This window comes from Manis javanica, chromosome 7 (assembly GCF_040802235.1).
Source record: "Manis javanica isolate MJ-LG chromosome 7, MJ_LKY, whole genome shotgun sequence".
In the NCBI taxonomy this organism is placed as follows: domain Eukaryota; kingdom Metazoa; phylum Chordata; class Mammalia; order Pholidota; family Manidae; genus Manis; species Manis javanica.
Genome location: NC_133162.1, coordinates 135186357 through 135203821, shown reverse-complemented (window position 1 = coordinate 135203821; position 17465 = coordinate 135186357). Strand labels below are relative to the sequence as shown.

At 57.6% G+C, this 17465-nt stretch overlaps 1 protein-coding gene and 1 long non-coding RNA gene across 8 annotated transcripts in view; one reads left to right on the top strand and one right to left on the bottom strand.

The window, feature by feature from the left end:
- LOC108384910 (uncharacterized) overlaps positions 1-17465 on the top strand; it is a 97756-nt gene that overhangs the window by 33395 nt on the left and 46896 nt on the right. For 2 of the 7 annotated variants that reach the window (XR_012133438.1, XR_012133441.1), the window contains exon 1: positions 14917-15165. The exons of 2 other annotated variants lie outside the window; for them this stretch is intronic. The gene's annotated coding sequence lies outside the window, so the exon portion shown is untranslated. 3 more of the 7 variants (XR_012133436.1, XR_012133440.1, XR_012133439.1) reach the window with 3 other exon arrangements.
- On the bottom strand, positions 2617-7835 carry LOC140850510 (uncharacterized). Its single transcript, XR_012133433.1, has 3 exons — positions 7405-7835; positions 6774-6892; positions 2617-6017 (listed from the first exon to the last, which is right to left on the bottom strand). It is a non-coding gene; the product is annotated as an uncharacterized lncRNA (long non-coding RNA).

The window sequence follows — 17465 nt, the reverse complement described above, 5'->3', positions numbered from 1 at the left end:
GTAATTAGGCAACTTTTGCTGTACTTGAGAATTGCAGCTTTAAGACCCAACTAGATTGTAATTAAGTCAGGCCTCCTGGAATCAGACATGCCACCCATAGCAACTCATTATAGGAATGTACTTGGATTCCAGGAACTCTGCCAATTATTTTTTCTATGATTCAAATGTGGTTTTAATCTCTGTCCTTGCAATTTCCTCTTAGGTGAATGGAAATGTCTTCTTGTCTCTTACACTTCTCTGGTATTTAATTGATCAAACATCCTGTCACTACAGCTGCACATGGGGTTTCAGCTTGAAAAGTCTTGATCTGACCCCTGTCCCCAAGGTGGACTCCGAGGACGTGTGTGTGGAAGCAAACCTGAAGGAAGGAAGGGCTGTGAGGGGACCCTGAGCTGTGCATCCAACCTGGGGTTGGCACACTTGACTACATCTCCCAGCCTTCCTTGCAGTAAAGCTGGGTCACATGACTGTGTTTTGACCTGTGGAACATGGGCCGAAATGGGGGTGTGCTAACGTTCAGGCCTGGCAGAACCACACTCTTTGACCCATGCAATACAGGGTGCTGAGCCTTGAAGAACGTGCCCCCACGAAGTCGAGAGCCACAGACAGAGCGTCCACATTGGAATTTGCGTGAGTGAGAAACAAGCTTTTGTTGTGCTAAGCCCTATGTTTTGGCTGTTATGGTGGCCAGCATCAATACCCTGACTGATTCATGGAGACTCAGTTTTCTGACCTGCAAAATGGATAGAACGGCACTTCCCCAGACCACCTCATGGGGCTGTTGGAAAGGTAAACCGTGGATGAGAAAACACTTTAAAATGGGCACATGTCCTCAGGAAGGGGCCGCGTGGAACTCGTGGAGTTCGTGGGCAGCAGGTACCTGCCCAGGTTCATTTTCAAAATGGTGCTTCATGTGTGGTTTATAGGCTGGCTGGCTGGAGGCCTGGGGTCTGGGTTGGGGTCAGGAGGAGGCTGAATGAGTGTCCTGTGTCCCAGTGGAGGGGCGCCTGGGCCCTTCCTCTCCCTAGGCTCCCTCCCTCAGTCACAGGCCATCCCTTGAGCTGCAGCCTCAGGGGCCCAGAAGGTCTGGCTCTCCGACCTGGGGAGGGGCTGGGGGGCTGGTGATCAGCGCTACGGGGCGGCAGCGGGCAGCTCAGGGTCCCCGGCACCGGGGAGCCCAGTCCTGGAGACTACAGTCTGGGGCCTGACTTGCGCCACATGGGGTCTTTGTCAAGGACACCTTGAGAGGAGCTTGGGACCTAGGAGCCAGGTCTCCCTTCCCTCCCTGCCCTCCTGCCAGGGAGCCCCCAGCCCTGAGGGCTAGTCCTGGGCCACGCACCCTCCCAGCCAGGCCTCCAGACCCTGTGTGTGTGTGGAGAGAGCTGCCCTCTCCCCTCGTTCCCACTGCATCCTTTACTCCTGCCTGGCCCCTGCCACGTCCCCTTCCTGGGCCCAGCTGCTGCCCCTCCTGCCCCTGTGCCATCCCCGTGCACTGCCCACTGGGCTCGGGACTGGGGGCTTATTCTTGGTTCTCCGATTGCCCATGTGGCCTTAGCTCCTGGAGCCCCAGTTTTTCCTGGGATGATGATACCGCGGTCGCAGGGATCACAGGGGCATCCCCGAGGCTGTGTGTGAATGGTACCCGGGACAAGAGCAAAATGACAGGAAGAGCAGCCTCTCGGCTCAGGAGTGCCCACTGCCCGGGCACCGCCCAGGTTTCCTGCCACTGCCCCCCCCCCCCATGGCCTTGTCCCCCACCCCATTTCACAGACAGGGAACAGCCCTGGGAGGTGCCCCGGGGTCCCGGGCTCCCAGCAGCAGTCTCCACTAGCACTCATTCCTCGGGGGCACAGGGACGGATGCTGGACGGAGGAGTGTGGCCGGTCACGGGCAGCCCTCTGTGCCCAGGGCTGACTCACTGCGGACACACGGGACCGGGGTCCCCACTGGGGCTGCTGATCTGCCCACCTGTCTGGGGGGCTGGGAGCTCCATCTCTGATGGGGAAAGAGACGGGTGCCTGCAATGGGACCACATGTGGCTGTGGGGGACGGCCTGGGTGTGGGAGCCCAGGGGAGGCTGGGAGGATGCGGAGGCAAAACGGGGCTGCTCAGACGCTTCTAGGTTCTCGGCGGATGGAGGCTGTTGAGTGTGACCTTCCCGCCAAGGAGAGTCATGGGCAGGAGGAGGCGCCGGGCGGTGGGGCTGGGACCCCCTCCGCTTTGCAGAGAGCTGCTCCCTTGGGGGAGGTTAGAATCAGTAGAAGCAGTGAGCTGTGGGCGTGGGGCATCGTCCCACAGTGCCAGTCGCTCAGAAACAGGGTGAAATGGTGTGTTCATCTACTCGGGCTGTGCTGCGTACCAGAGACTGGGTGTCATGAGCAACAAAATCCGGGTCTGTGGACCCCTGGGGGCTGGAGTCCGAGATCAGGGTGCCAGCAGGGTGGGTTTGGCGCGGCTTCTCCTCGCTTGCGGATGGGTGCTATCTCACTGAGTCTTCACAGAGCAGGGGAGAGGGAGGGAGGGAGGGGGAGGGAGCCCGGCCAGCAGGCAGGCTCCTTGGTGTTTTTTTTATGGGGACACTGATCCTATCAGATCATGGCCCCCCCCCGCCCTTACCCTAATAGCCTCATTTTACCTTGACTCCTTTTTGGCCTTATGCCTAAATACAGTCACATTAAGCCTTCAGCGTATGAATTTTTTTTGCGGGGAAATAATATTCAGTCAATAGTTGGTGACATTTTCATCAAAATAGAAAAATGAAAACTTTACAAGTAATTTCTGGGCCCTTGGGCGATTCCATGCTTGCAATCACCACACTGGGGTCAGGAGGTCTGGGTGCTAATCCTGGCTCCACCCTAAACCGCTGCCTGTCTCTCACCTGCTGTATCAGACCCTCCTGTGCCCATGGCAGGTGTCACCAATCCACCGCAGAGCGCTTCCATTCTTAACTCACAGGCAGCCTCACAATCCCCAACGTGTTGTTTCAGGCAGCTCTGATCACCCGGACACAGGTGGCCTATGACTTGAAAAAGACCTATTTTTTGCGGGTTACAGTTTGAGGTTGCTCAGGGAAGGACAGTGTCTTCCCATCTTTGTATCCTGCAGGCCCAGCACTGTGCCTGGTGCGGGGCAGGCCTGCAGAGGCTCTGAGTGATGAGGTGAATGGACGGACACCGACAGCCGCAGCGGGTGTGCAGGGCGCTTACCACAGGCAGTCACCTACCAGCCCGACCCTTGTCTCCGCTGTATGAGCTGGCACTGGTGTTTCTAGTTAGAGATCAGGAAATGGAGGCAGAGAGGGCTCAGGTGACTGGCAAGGCCATGTGTTGAGGGCAGGCAGAGATCGTCCGGGCACTGGGGGCACCCAACTTCACCTTCTCCTGGGCTGTCAAGGCCTCTCCAGTCACCCAGCATTGCCTGGCCAAACAGCACAGAGCTGGGACTTGGGAGGGCAGGGTGCTTAGCGAGAGGGCGCTGGACGCTGCCCAGGGATTGGCAGTAGGAGGCTGGGGGAAGGGGCAGCTGGCAGCGTCCCTGTGCTGTGGGTGGAATGCTGCTGGTCTCTCTCCAGAGCAGGTTTGTGCTGCTGTCATTCTGGAACATGGGCTTTTCACGGGTGCTCCCTGGGAAATCAGACACATCCAGGCTCCCCACTGCATGGCCCTGTTCCCTGCAGGCTGGTGGGGATTCTTAGCACTTGAGAACCACTTGATTAAAAACAAAATAAACACAACAACCTTATTGTTTTCTTTCCTCCCTTGATTTAAAAAGTCATGCATGCTTCTGTAGAGACTCTGAACACAAACAGAAGAGAATAAAAACCAAGTGAGGCCACGGCAAGCCCACCAGCCAGAGGTGCCTGTGCGGAAACAAGCCCCTTATGCGGGCTCTCTCCCGTGGGCCGCCCTCTCTGACCCCTCAGCCAGGGCCGCCGAGCCCACCGTGGGAAAAGGCTGCCGGCAGGGCCTGGGCGGGGTGGCATTGTCCCATGTGCCTCCCTCCCCATAAATCCTTCTCAGCTGGAGCCGAGCTCTCCTGCAGGAAGATTGATGGGAACTCTGTGCCTGTCAGCCCTCTCCCTGCCCTGGGACACTTGTGATTTAAGTCCTGCAGCTGCCTGCGGGAGCCTCTGAAACCGTCCCCCACAAACTGATGCAGTTCCTGACCTGGGGAGGGAGGAATGTGGAGGATATGGGGTCACCCCCTAAGGTGATGTGTGAATCAGGGGTGGCCCGGAGCCAGAGTCTGTGTGGATCTGCCTGGCAGGAGGCCCCTCTGAATAATGAAACATTTATCTTCTCACAGTCCCTCCCACGGAGAAGGTCTAGGGCCCTGGGGACTCCCCACAGACACCAGAGGGGTAGAGCGCTGCCTTCTGGGCAAGGCCGCCTCGCCTGGCCACCTGGCTTCCTGTCTGCGCTGCTGCAGTTCTGGAAGAATTTCCCAGAATTTCAAGGAATGAAAATTTGAAGATCGAAAGGGACCCCACTTCTTGCCGCAGGGGGATCTGATAAAGAGGCTTATGCCAAAGAAGTGGCTGGTGTGAGAGCCCTGTCTTTGGGGCCCGGACACCTGCTTCCTGCAGGTCACTTGCTGGCCCTGTGGGTTAGCGCTGGTTCCCCGCCTTCTGAGCCTCAGCAGACCACAGCTCTGCAGGGCCGGGAGACCGCCTGGCGTGGTGGGGTCTCCGCCCCAGCCCAGATGCCCAGGTGCCACGGCACCCACTCCCCCACAGTGGCTGGGGTGTCTGTCCCTCAGTGGCTATGGCTTCCTCCAGGGTGGCCCCAGGACTGGCTGAAAGTGCTGGTGGGTTAGCAGCCGCAGGCGGGCTCATGGCCTGGCGGGATGGGAGGCCCAGAGACGTCCTGCCTTGCTGCGTGCTTTCCCTGCAGGCCTTTGGCTGCGTGTGGCTGCCTGTCCACGCGAGGGGCTCAAGGAGAGGAATGCCCTGCTTTCTGTTGGCTAAGACCTTTTCTTTATTGTCTTTTAAAGTTAAATGTTTGGCATATATATATATATATATGGTATATAAGGCCTGACTGTGAAATGAGCACCACACCCAAGCAAGCACTCTTCCTGACTGTCACCTTGTGGGGAGAAGCCGCTGGTGAACATGGCTGTTAGTCTATCAGATATGGGCTCAAACTCACCTCCACCACTCACCACCTGTGTGACCTTGGACAGGTCACAGCTGCCCAGACCTCAGTGTGTCCACGTGAGGAATGGGCAGGCAAAGGGTTCAGGGTGTCCTTGAGGACTGGGCCTGAGACTCCTTGCAGGGCTTTTCCTTTATTTTCTCCTCCACTGGGCCTGAGACTCCTTGCAGGGCTTTTCCTTTATTTTCTCCTCTTCTTGCACAAGACTGAGGGCTGATTCTCTTTGGGGGCCGTCTCGCACCAAGAATGACCTCTTGACCTGTATATGCTCTGCAAGTGAACAGCCAGGTGCACTGCTGTGGGAGCTGGGGGGGCCCACGTGGTGTCTGATGCGAGTATGCACGGCTGCCCTGCACCAGGGTCATCGGCCCAGCTTTGGTGATGTCTGTCTTGAGGCACCTTAGATTTCCCCACAGCACAAGACTCTCCAGGGGCTGCTGGGTGGCTGGGTGGCTGTGCTCACTCAGTGGCACCTGTGGGTGCCTGGGCTCTGAGCTGGCCCCCTGTGCAGATGTTAGCTGCATGCAGTGCTCATGGGTGCCCCGCAGGGGAACCCACTGGAGTGCCACCTTTGCCAGGCTTTGCAGAACTGCTCCTGGCTCCCCAGCATCCTTCAGAGCCTGCTGGCTGTGGGGCCACCCTTCTCCCACATCATGCCTTCTCGCAGCCATTGCCGTGCTCCCCAGGGGCTTGAAGTCTTGCCTTGGCCATAAATTATGCACATCTAGTAACTTGGTGAAAGTTTATGAACTCTTTTGGCCGTGAATGCACAACTTCTTTTCCCTCCTCTTGAGTTGCAAGCCTGGCGGCCAGCACTGGGCCTTAATTCCCAGGATGACATCACAGAACCTGCTGAGACAACTGAAGACCCAAACACGTAGATAAAAAACAGGGAAGGGTCACCAAGCATGTTCAGTGACCCTTTGTTGGGATGCAGTGTGAGGGTAAAGGGGGGTAGAGTGGGTCTAGGGATGCTCATGTACTGCCCAGGGTCATCGGCCATCTCCCTGCAGGGGAGCAGGCTTTGCGCCAGCTGGGGCACAAGGGCGGGGCCATGGTGGGGGGCACAGTGTGACACAGACTGGGTGGAGCTGGGCTGGAACCTCCGGATGCTGCGCTGTGTGCTTTTCTGCCACGTGCTCACCTCTCTGTGCTTCCTCCCCTCACCTGTGCGGGTCTTTACACCTAAGCTTGTCATGCCGCTTAGGTGATGGCTCCAGGCCGGATGCTGTGGCAGGTATTTTCATTTGAATACACATTTCGGTCCCCTGGTGGCAGGGCTGGGAGGGCCAGGGAAGGAAGAGGCATCTGAGCCCGGGCCTCGCTGGGGACCTGGTAATGATGCCAGGACGAGGGCCCAGGGGGGCTCCTCCCTCCTCACCCACCTGGATCCGCACACCTGCCGTGGCCTCTCGGCGCCACAGTGTCCTGCGGCCACATTCTCGCTGCCATCTGAGCTGTGTGGCTCTTCCCTTCCTGCCCTGTCTCCTCACGTGAGGGCTGCCCTTGGTGGGCAGGGCAGGAAGGAGGGTCTCTGCTTGGGACGGTCTCTGCAGCTTGCCTGCACACAGCCGTTTCTCAGTAAACATTTATTGTATCGGATGTCAGCGGACTTACCTGGACCTGACGCCCCTTCGGTGGTAACCCAGGGCTGCCGAGTCTGCCGGGGCCCCTCCTGAGGCAGAATGGCCACTCCCCTTCACACGGTCCCTGCGCAGCTCTGCGGCCCTGGAGCCCTGCCCAGGGGCCATGCAGACACAGGTCAGTCAGGCCCTCCTGAGCCCACGCCCCCCCACCCCCCTGCCCCAGCACGTCCTCCTAGGCTGTGTCCCACCAACCCTCCTCCCTGCCCCAGGGACGTGTCTCTTTCAACTTGGCGCATGCCCCTCCCCCAGGCTAAAACCAGCCTTGGCTCCCTATTGCCTCAGGCTGAAGACCAGGCTTTTTTCCTAGTCTTCACAGTGCACTCTCTCAACCTCTTCCCACCCCTTCTGCTCCAGCCAAGTGAGCTGGGAGGGGTCCCCAAACTGGGGGAGTGTGCCCTCCCCTGACCCTTCACTCTGCCCACCCTGTCTTACAGAACATGTTGTAGGGGGTAGGACCCCTCTCACTGCTGCCTTCCTGGAGGCCGGCCCACACGGCACTGCGGCATCCTGACGCAGAGGCACATCTCCCTCCTCTCTCCCCACAGGGCTCTGGGCCGCTTGAGACCTCTGGCATCCCTGGAGCAAGTCAGGAGCTGGCATACCTGCTGGCCAGACATGGAATGGCCTGGCTTTCCCCCTCCTGCCAGCCTCCAGCCCGAGGGCCTCCAGCAGGAGCTCAGGGCCAGCTGCCTGGATGGCGCAGCTCCACTGCCTGAGCATGGGCCTGGGCGGGAGCCAGTGGCCAGCGGGGGGCAGGGGGGGCCCCGGGAGAGGCAGACGGCGGTATTCGGCCCCAACATGTGCAGGGAATGTGTGCGGCTGCCTTGGCATGGCGGGGCATTGGGGAGGAATTGTAAGTATGTGTGCGGAGTAAACACCAGGTACATTCAAACACGTGTGGGCCGGGCGCAGCAGTGTGAGCTCCCTCCTGCCCCCCTGGGGGCAGACCCTGGCTCACAGGGCGGTGGCACGGTGGCAGCCTTCCTTCCCAGAGACGGTGGGCGTCTGGAGAGTGGAGTGCGTGGCCACAGCTGTGGACCAGGCGGGCATAACCTGAGCCCCAACGGGACTCCGAGCTCTCCCTTTAGTGAAAGGGGTGGGGAGACAAGCCCTGGCGCTGGGAGCAGGACTTGAGTGGGGCCCTGTCCTCTCTCACACCTGGGGTCTCCTTTCAGACCGCACTGCCCCTGGCTCTGAGGGAGCTGCCCTCCACGCCGGGGTTGCTGCCAGGGCTAAAGCAGGTTCTCAGGAACGCTGTCAGTGGCCAGACCCTGCCTCTGTGAGGCCCCAGCGCCTCTGTGCATCTGTTGCTCCCCATCCCGGGCTGCCCAGCTGGGAAGGGGGCCTCCTCATTCCAGGGGTGGGCCAGGAGGAGGGGCGAGAGGTGAGGAGCGGGGACCAGCCCACTGAGGGTGTGGGGGGCGGCTGCAGGCCTGGGAGCAGGTGGTGGGACAGCTGCCTTTCACACGTCCCCAGGCCCCTCCCTTTGCTGTGCAGATGCTCTCGCATCCACGCCAGAGTGCCAGTCCTTCCCCCTCGCCCTGCTGACTGGGCCGGAGCACCACCTCCAGGGGCCATGGGCAGGGGCCAGGGTGGGCTGAGAGAAGACACCCCAGCCGGGAGGGAAGGCCCAAAAATCAATCGTGGCGGCGCGTCCTCCACCTCGAGGAATTTGGAGGAAAAACAGATGGTGGTAGCTGGGCCACATTCACTTTACTGTCTGTCAATATTTGAGAGGTTTTATTACTTTGCAGTGCCAGGTTTTAGAATAAATTAAATGGCTAATGGAAATATTAAAATAGAATTAATTTAACTAAACAAATAAACCTGGGAGGGTTGGAGCGATTTCTTTAGAAGTTACTAAATTTATTTTCAGAAGGAAGCCCCGGGGAAGGGAAAATTCCTCCGTCTCAGGTTGGAGCCCAGCCAGCTGGGCTTCTCCAGGCGCTCCTGGGCGCCGGTTCCCGGGCCGGCGTCAGAGCTGCGGCTGGGCTGGTCTGGGCAAGGCTGCCCTGGAGAGCTCGCAGCTTGGCAGCCCCATGTGTGGGAGATGGGTGGGCGGGCGCCTCCTTGCCCCAGTGTTCCGTGTGCAGGGCAGGGAGGGAGGCCTGGAGGAGGCGACCCAGCCTGTTACCTCTGTCCCTTTGTCCCTGGTCGCTCGCTCAGGGCCTGGGTGGAGGTTATAGATTTGGAGAATGATTGGTCACACATCTGCTCTCAGCAAGGTCACAATTTAACGAAGGGAGAAGGAAAGGTGGCAGGTAAGATACTTTAGTGACACGGCGCTGGAGAGATGCTCAGGGTATCAGGGAGTGTAAGGCAAAGTTTAAAAAAAGTATTCATTTCAAACATTATTTGGTGCCCGCAAAAAAAGATACGGAAGCAATTCGTTGCCCATCAGCACCTGACTGCCTCTTGGCTCTGTCTTTTTGGTAGAAATCGCCCCATTTGGAAGTCTTTCTGGACTAGAGTGTTGCCCTTCTTGTGTGTCTTTTGCATTGCAGGGGGTGTGCGTGTCAGTGCCCACACCCGAAGGCCTTCCCCGGGGCGGGGGGGTGGGCCTTCCGGGCTGCGGCTCCGAGAAAAAGAGGAAGCAGAGAGGAGAGGGGACAGTCCCGAGAGAGGAAGACAACCGGCCTTTGCCAGGAACTGCCCACGGAATCTTTATTTAGCGTTCAGAACTCCTCAAGCTGGGCAGCCAGGCAGGGCCTGGGCCAGGCAAGCTTTGTAGGCCGCATGCTGCCACTAGATCTCATTGCACACAGATGGAACCCAGGGAAAATGAGGATTTTAGATGGTGGCTTTGGCTGTGGTGGGCATGCGTGTGCAGGGGCCTCTGAGGAAGCTGGGGGTCTCTGCAGCTGTCCTGGAAGAGGGTCCTGGTCTAGGAAGGCAGGTGGAGTAGGAGAGGTGGGTGGGCAGAGGGGGCAGGCGCTCAGTGTGTGTGGCCTGGGTTGCCGGGGGAGGAAGAGTCTGGACGTGCTGCCTCTGAGATCCTCACAGACGTGGAGAGACGCCTGGTGCGGATGGAGGGTCCGGAGGGAGTGTGGGCTGCAGGTGCACTTGGGAATCAGCACACACAGATGGGCCTGGACGGGAGAGCTTGGAGAGAAAAGTTGGGGGTCTGGAATAAGTTTGGGGCACCTGACACTCAGAGGTAGAGAGCAATGGGCCAGTCCAGGGGCTTCACGGACCCAGTGTGAGCCAAGCTGGGCCAGGATGCCGCTGATGCCTGGTCCCTACACACCTGCTCTGGCAAAGGGAGCATGGTGCGCATTCCCAGATCCGTGTCCAGCAGTCCTCGAGGGCCTGGCAGTCCCATTTCTCCAGTGCCTGGCCACCCATGCAACCAGTCACCCTGTGCCTGTCATTGTCTCTCCTTCTTCAGTTAGTCGGTGACCTCAGCAAGGGCCACCGGTTCCCTGCCCTTGTCTTCACCACTTCCCTCAGCCTCTCAAGGACCCGGGATGCTGCCTGGTCCTCTGCAACAGGTCTCCTGTCCCTGCTCACCACCAAATGCTCACCATGTTTGCCAGCTAGTGCAGGGCCTGCGCCCCACCTGCCCCCAGGGCTGGCCTCAGAGTCTGCCCTATAGGACCTCCCCTGCACCACCTGTCCAGGCCGGATCTCCGGAAACCGGTTCTGAAGTGGGGTATTAGGTCAGGATGTCTCCGGGGGAGGGATCTGCAGGGGAGTAGGGGGCAGAGCTGACCTCCCCTTCAGGCAGTCGCACCTGGAGGGCTGCAGGCTGGTGAGGTGGCTCTCTGGGGCAGGGGCAGCTGCCAGCAAGTGATGCAGCTCTGAGCCCAACCTCCCAGCGGCTGGCTGGGTGTACTGGCTCTGGGGAGGAGGTCATCCCTGCAGAGGCCAAGGGAGCTGCACAATTCCAGAAGGAGGAAGGTCTGTCTCCTTTGCTGCTGCAGATAAGTGACATGTGGGCAGAGAAGTGTCCCTAGTCTCAGGGGCCGGGTAGGGCCGGGGGGGCCTGGGTGGAGGGGAGTGACACCTCCCTTCCACTGGGGTTGGAGGCACCATGGAGAGCAGCCTGGACCAGAAGCAGCGGGCGGTGGGTCATGGGAGCACCGGCTGTTTCCCTGTGGGCTGCCCCCGAGCCTGGCTCCAGTGGACGGGTATTTCTTTTTGTCTCCAAGCTGTTCTCTCTCTTCCCCAACACATTCCAAGAAGGCAGGGAGGGAAAAGGAAGAACAAAACCGCCAGGGCCAAAGGACACCATGATCTTAATTTCTGCAGCTGCGAGGAGATGCCATCAGGGGAGTGACTGAGTGTCTTGGCCTGGTGTGGGGGGCAGGCAGCTGGCTCCCCTTCACTGAGCTGGGTCCCAGCCTTCTATGAACACTGGCATGGCTCCAGCTTTTATTAAATCAAGAGAGGAAAATATTTTTGGAAGAGGTTAAATAGAACTTAATTTGCCATGTGGTCAGAATTAACAGAGAACACTTCCCAGCAGCTTTGAAGGCTCCGGTGTTCGGCCAGGCCTCGCTGTCTCCTCCTCGGGCCTTGGCTTGGTTCAACGTCCTGTCACTGAGGTCTGTGGACCATCTCTGCTGGGCTGGAGCCCACACGGCGCACCTCAGGGGCATGTTTGACTTTGGCAGCTGCGCCGGGGGCTGTCTGGGCCTGCAGAGCCTTCCTTCTCCCAGGCCTGCCATAGCCCAGGGGAGCGCTGGCTTGAGGGTCACAGTCCAGGGGAGGCAGCTCCTGCGGGGGTCCTGGGAAGGGTACAAGGTGGCCAGAGAGGCTCCCGGGGGCTTGCTCAGCTTCTGTGGGCCCCGTGCTGAGGGCTGGTAGCTGTGTGTCTAGGGGAGCAGGTGGGTGGGAGAAGGGTGCACTTGGTAGAGAGCATCAGTCTGACTACCAAAGGGTTACCAGGAGTTGAGGGGCTACCCAGGACTCCCCCAGGGACCCCCTGTAATGCACCAATCAGCACCATCGCTGGGTGTTTGGTTCCTTCAGAACCTGAAAATGTCATCCCCTCTACAGGCAGCTCAGTCTGCGGGGGCCGCTGGGGGCAGATGTGAGTGTCCCCCTGTGCCACCGTCCACTCTGGCTGTGCACACGGCACACTGTGTCCCCTCCTGCCTCGGTGCCCTGCCCCATGGGAGCCCGTTGAGGCCTTGGCCTTCTGCACACCTGCTGCTGTGCAGGCTGTGCTGTGGGCTGCGGACCCCATGACGGGGTGTGGCCATCAGCAAGTCCCCATCCCTCCGCGGGCCCCGGCTGTCACAGAGGAGAGCAGCGCGGCCCTGGGAGAGGGAGCTCTGTGAGCTCAGAGATGACATCTTGTAAGGTGAGGATGCCAAGCAGGCCTGGGTGACATGGCACCAGTGACCCCACCCTCGGTGGAGAAGGGGCATGCTGGGCTATCCCACTAGCTCCATGGATCCTGGCCTGGGATCCTGTTTTCTGTCTAGAACAATCTGGGGTTGGGGGGCCGGTTCCTTTCCATCCAACAGGGTTCAACACTGGCAGAGTCTCAGGGCACGAAGGACCCTAGCTGGCTGCTGACAGAGCAGAGCGCAGGGAGAGCCCACCTCTCCCGGGGGGTGTGGGTGTCACTGCAGACATGCTGGCCTCCTGCTCTGTGCCTGATTCCCACCCACCCACAGGGCAGTGTGCCCTTGGTGGGCACTGAGGCAAGAGGCCAGGGGCCCTGCCCCCTTTCCCTCTTCTCCAGTTCCCAAGGCGTCTCAGCCCATGGGTGCTCGGCCCTGTGTGAGGGTCCAAGCACCCAGCTGTGGGTCCGGGGCCAGTCCAGACAGGCCCGGGCAGGAGGGGCTGGGTCCCTGGACCCCGACACGTGATGCTGACAGTGGCCAGGGAGTGTGTCCCTGCTGAGTCCTCGGCCTCAAGGGACCCGGCCCTGCCCCCAGCAGGGAGGGAACTCCTGGGCGCAGGGAGGGATGGGGACTTGCTGATGGCCACCCACACGACGGGGCCCGCAGCCCACAGCACAGCCTGCACAGCAGCAGGTGTGTGAAAGGAAGAGGCCTGAGTGGGCTCCGTGGGGTAGGGCACCAAGGGAGGTGGGGACAGTGTGACGTGTGTGCAGCCAGAGTGGAAGATGGGTCAGGGGGTGGTACTCACACCTGCCCCCAGCAGCCCCCGTAGGCTGAGCTGCCTGATGGCTCTGAGCATGTGGGCCTCTGGGTGGGGTGGAAGCCTCTTAGACACAGAGGACAACTTCTGTTTGGAAACAGCAAGTGCCACACCGAATAGCCCTGCATTCTTTAAATGCCTGCGGTGTGCCGGCCCCACGCCGACTCCTTTCATGCATGACGTTGTTTGATTTGGTTCCCACAGCGTCTGACCAGGTACCCATTGTCCTCCCCCTTTCATGGAAGAGGGAACCCCAGTCCAGAGGGGTTGCACAGCTGCTCACAGGTGGAGAGGAGATTTGAGCAGGTCCCACGTTGTCTGGCGGACTCTCCACGCTGGGACTGGGAGCTCCTGGGAGCACACTGGCCTCGCGTGTCACTTACTCAGGCATCTTGGGACTGCACTGCTGTCATCGTGCTGACCAGTGACTGGCCACCTTCAGAGGTGGGCCCTGGGCTGAGCTGCGCCTCCTACGGGTACATCTCTGAACTTCCCTGGGCCTCAGTTTCCTCACTGGGGACTTGAGGGTTATTTGGGTTGCACGAGCCGGTGCAGGAGACCTGTGCACAGGAAGCAGAGCTCGTTTAACCCCTGTTACTACCGTCGGTCCTGCTGAGGTCAGTGCTTTGGCCCCGAATCTCATGATGTTTTTGTAAACAAAAGGGCTCCTAGTAATGGTTTGAGTTGAGCGAACACGTAAGACAAGCCAGGTCCACACAGGTGCGCCCTGTGGTGGAGGGTCCTAGTGCAGGGGCCTGGGGGCTGGGGGAGGGGCTGCCCCGGGGGGGCACTTCAGATGTGCACCGGGAGGGGACCTTCACTTCGGTCCTGTCTTTTGTTTTTAAAATGTTTGACTTGCTCTGCCTAACAATGTGTTACATAATTTCCTCAAATGGTATATTTTACTGTTTAAAAAATGTATTTGTATGTTGTATATGTTTATATTAAATATTTTTTGTCAAAAAATGTGTTTTCTTGTGAGTAGCTAACGAGATGCCGCCCCCCAGCACCCCCAGCCCCGTCTCCGGTGCCCCGGAACCCGTTTCTGCTCCCTTGCAGGGTGTCTTCATGCCCCCCGCGTATGCTCTGGTGCCTGTCCTCGCTCCTTCAGTCCTCAGGGGACCACGGGGCCGATGGGCACCCGAGCAGTGGTTCCCCTACTAGCGCTGCCGGGATCCCCGTGCAGGCATCAGCTGTGGGACTGGTACGCCACCGGGCCATGGCATCTGCTCGGGGACCAGGGAACACTCACTGTGGGAAAAGGGATGTCTGGTCACAGGGCCTGACCCTGTCATGGAGGGTTCCCCCTGTGTTTCTCTGGGCAGCGGGCTCTTCTCCAGGGGAATCCAGGCCTCCCGTTGGCTCTGCCCTGAGGCTCCCACAGAAGCCACGGGAGACTGAGCCTGGGGGGTCGGTGCAGCAGTGTCAGGGCCACCCTCATGGCACCACCAGCTCTCTGTGGGGCCCACTGCTCGTGGGGCGGCGACTCGGGTCTGACCAGGTGCCGGGGAAGGGGCAGCATTTGGTATCCATCATCTGTGCCACAGGCCATTCCCATCCTCGGCTCTAAAATGGAGTTTGCAAAGTGAGATGCGAGTGCCCTGCTGCACACCTGTCAGCCGTGTTCCTTATTTAGATACTGAGGCTGCCGAGGCACATGGGCACTGAGGGTGAGTAAAGTATGTGATAGTTGATCTTTTGGCTTGGTATATTAAAATTACCTGGTGTGGTGGGAAAAATGGCAGTTCCTGTGGCCGGGATCCTAACCTGACCCTAAACTACTTGATGGTGTAATTGGCGCTGCTAGGCTACTGCTGACATACCTGTTGGCAATGAACTATTACTGCCTGAGTCACTATATAAAGAGCTCCCCCCACACCCCCGGGGCTCTGGGCGGAGGCGGAGATGGAAGCGTATCTCGGACCTGCCGGCTGCTGGGTGCAGACGGGATCCTAGTGCTCAACTTGCCACCGTGAGAAAAACGCCAGGTACCTTTTACCCCAAGAACATTCTATTGTCATTTCTCAGTCTCACCTAATCCATAGAATTGTTGGGGCTGAAACCTTGAGGCAAGACAGTGTTTAAAAAACAGAGCCCATCCACCCTCGCAGACACTCTGCCTTGCCTGGTCTGCTGGGCCGGAGTTGTTGGCATGTTAAGGAGCCCCAGGTGATTCCAGTGGAGCCCAGGCTGAGCACCCGTGCTGCGGGGGAAGAGGTGGGCACACGCCGCTCCACTCAAAGCAGGTAACAAGGCTTGTGAAAAGCCAACAGGGGTGTGCAGGTTGGGGGCAGGGACCCTGACATCTGCCGAGTGTCTTCTCTGTGCCAGGCTGGTGCGGGCTCTCGGCTGGGAGCTGCACCGGGCTGAGGGTAGCTGGCCTTGCCCCCTCTCCAGGCAGCTTTGAGCCCCTCCACAGAGGCCCCTCCCAGGGCGGGGGAGGGCTTGCTCACACGCACTCTCCTTCATCCAGCGGCTTTGCTGCTCCTCTGTGCCTGAGATGACCCTGGATACCTGGAGGGATCAGCCTCTTCAGTGTCTTCAGGAAACTCACAGGGAGTCATTTTTCCAAGGAGATGTACTGTATTAAGGGGCTCCAAACTTCGGTATTGAATTTAGCACCAGGCAAAGGGCTTACAGGGGCTTGCGGTTCCTGTGGATGGGTAGAGACATTCTGACGTCCTCCCCATTGCCTGGCATGAGCGCGTCCACCCCCCCCCCCTCAGGGTGATTGCTTCTTCCCTTTGAGACCCTCAGGCGCCCCCCCCCTCCCACGGCATTCGAAGCCCTTTGAGCCCATCCTCCTTGAGTTCCTTGATGCGTGTTGAATGCAGTTTACCAGGAACCAGGAGAGCTGCCCGGCTCCCAGCTCAGACCTCATGCCGGGTCAGCGATTAGCAAAAGGAATTTACTTGCCATTTTCAAGGCTGGGTTTACAGGGAGAAGACTTCTGCCATGATGGCGGCAGATGCCTTCTAGGAACACCACCTACTCCGTCATTCCTGGCAGTGCGACCTGGGGCAGGTTGCCTATCCTGTCTGAGCTCTGTGCACCCACCTTGCTGGGTTAGCGTGAAATGAAGGAGGTAATGTCTAACGGCCCCCCAGGGCGGTGGCTCTGCAGTCCCTCTTAATGCCCCGACTATCCTCTCTGAGATAGCATGCCTCTAGTTAAAACAAACTGGTGCTGGCTCACTGATCTGAGTAGCTAGCTGTTCATAAACCCTTTCCAGGCAGACATATTACCTTTCAGTCCTTTCAGCTTAAACCGGCACTTGCGCAGGGTAGGGGATTCATGAGAGACCTCCACGCGTGGGAGGCGGGCAGCACTGAGGCCGATGGTGCAGGTCCGGCGCGGGCCGCCTGCATGTCAGGTGGTCCTGATCAACCCTCTCACCTTACATGCTATCGGCAGGCAGGCTTTTAGCTCCACTTTTTTAAACCTTCCAAGCAGTCTTACTATACTGACTTATATAATTTATGTATTACTTGAACAATCAATGTGTGGCTAGGTTTGTGAATTTCTTTACTAATTTCTTTGTTTACCATCGCTTCTTGCACTATTACTTCCTTCTGGATTCAGTCTTCTTCTTAAGGTTCTTTCCCTAGTGTTCTCTGGGTAAGGTCCTCACTCCATTGTGATGTCTCCTCAGCGCTTTGAGAATATTTCTCCCATAGTCCTCTTGTCTCTGTTCTTTCTACAGGGCAGTTCGCTGTTTGTCTAATTCTTGCTCCTTTGACATTTAGGATCTCATCTCTATCTTTCGGTCCTACAATTTTATTTTATGTGAATTTATTTTTACTTATCCTGCTTGGGACTCTGACTCACAAATACGCACATTAATATCATTTTGGAATATTACATCATTATTTCTTCAAATATTGCTTTTCTTTCTCGGGAGTGCCTGCAAGTTGTTGAGTTTCTCGTTCACCTAGCATGTTCCTTAACTTCTTTGTCACAGTTTCTCTATTTCTTTTTGTTCCTTCTGCCTGAATTTCTTCATATCTAACTCCAGTCGATAAATTCTCCTTTCAACCATTTTTTAATCTCTTGTGTAAGCTATTCATTGAATTTTCAGTATCAGTGTCTTATTTGTAGAGATTCTATTGGCATTTTTTTTCCAAATAGATCTGTTCTTTTTAAAAATAGTTTTTTTGTTTGGTTTTGGTTTTGAATTCTGTGTTATAGTCACTATCAGATTATTCTACAGTCTTTACATCTTGGATTAATACTCTGCTTTGTGGTATTTGCCGACTCTCACTCATAGATGATTTTTATTGTATGTTTTATAATTTTTCATTGTGAGCTGATCTTCGCGGTGGCTATGTCTTTGAGAATCATTAATGGATTTATTGAGGTTATGTGCGTCAGATTTAGTTTTTGCTTTTGCCAGGGGCCCCAGGGATATCACTGGCCTGTGATTTACTTTTTATTTTAATTTCTCAGCTTGGTGATTTGTGGAGAATGAAGGTAAGGTAGTTTTTAAAATCTGACATAATAAGCCTCAGGCTCATGTTTCAGATTCTCAGGGGGGAACATTTTATTT